The sequence below is a fragment of the Penaeus monodon genome, chromosome 31 (assembly GCF_015228065.2).
Source record: "Penaeus monodon isolate SGIC_2016 chromosome 31, NSTDA_Pmon_1, whole genome shotgun sequence".
Classification (NCBI taxonomy): Eukaryota; Metazoa; Arthropoda; class Malacostraca; order Decapoda; family Penaeidae; genus Penaeus; species Penaeus monodon.
In genome coordinates, this window is record NC_051416.1 from 15,621,534 (window position 1) to 15,621,781 (window position 248).

Sequence of the window (248 nt, forward strand, 5' to 3'; positions counted from 1 at the left end):
ATATGAAAATAAACAAATACAAATTAAATGATAGCGTAAAAAGAACAAGGGAAAGTAAAGGGGACGCGAATCGTAGATAAAGCTTCCTTTAAAAAAAAAAACTGAATCTTCAGTAATTTGTAAGTAAAAAAATAAATATTTTGAGTCACTATTTATTCTTTGTTAAACTTAGGGCCAAACATCATCATTCATGCATTTTTTGTTGTATTTTTAACCATGTGGCTGTTAAGATTCTTTCTCCATAAATA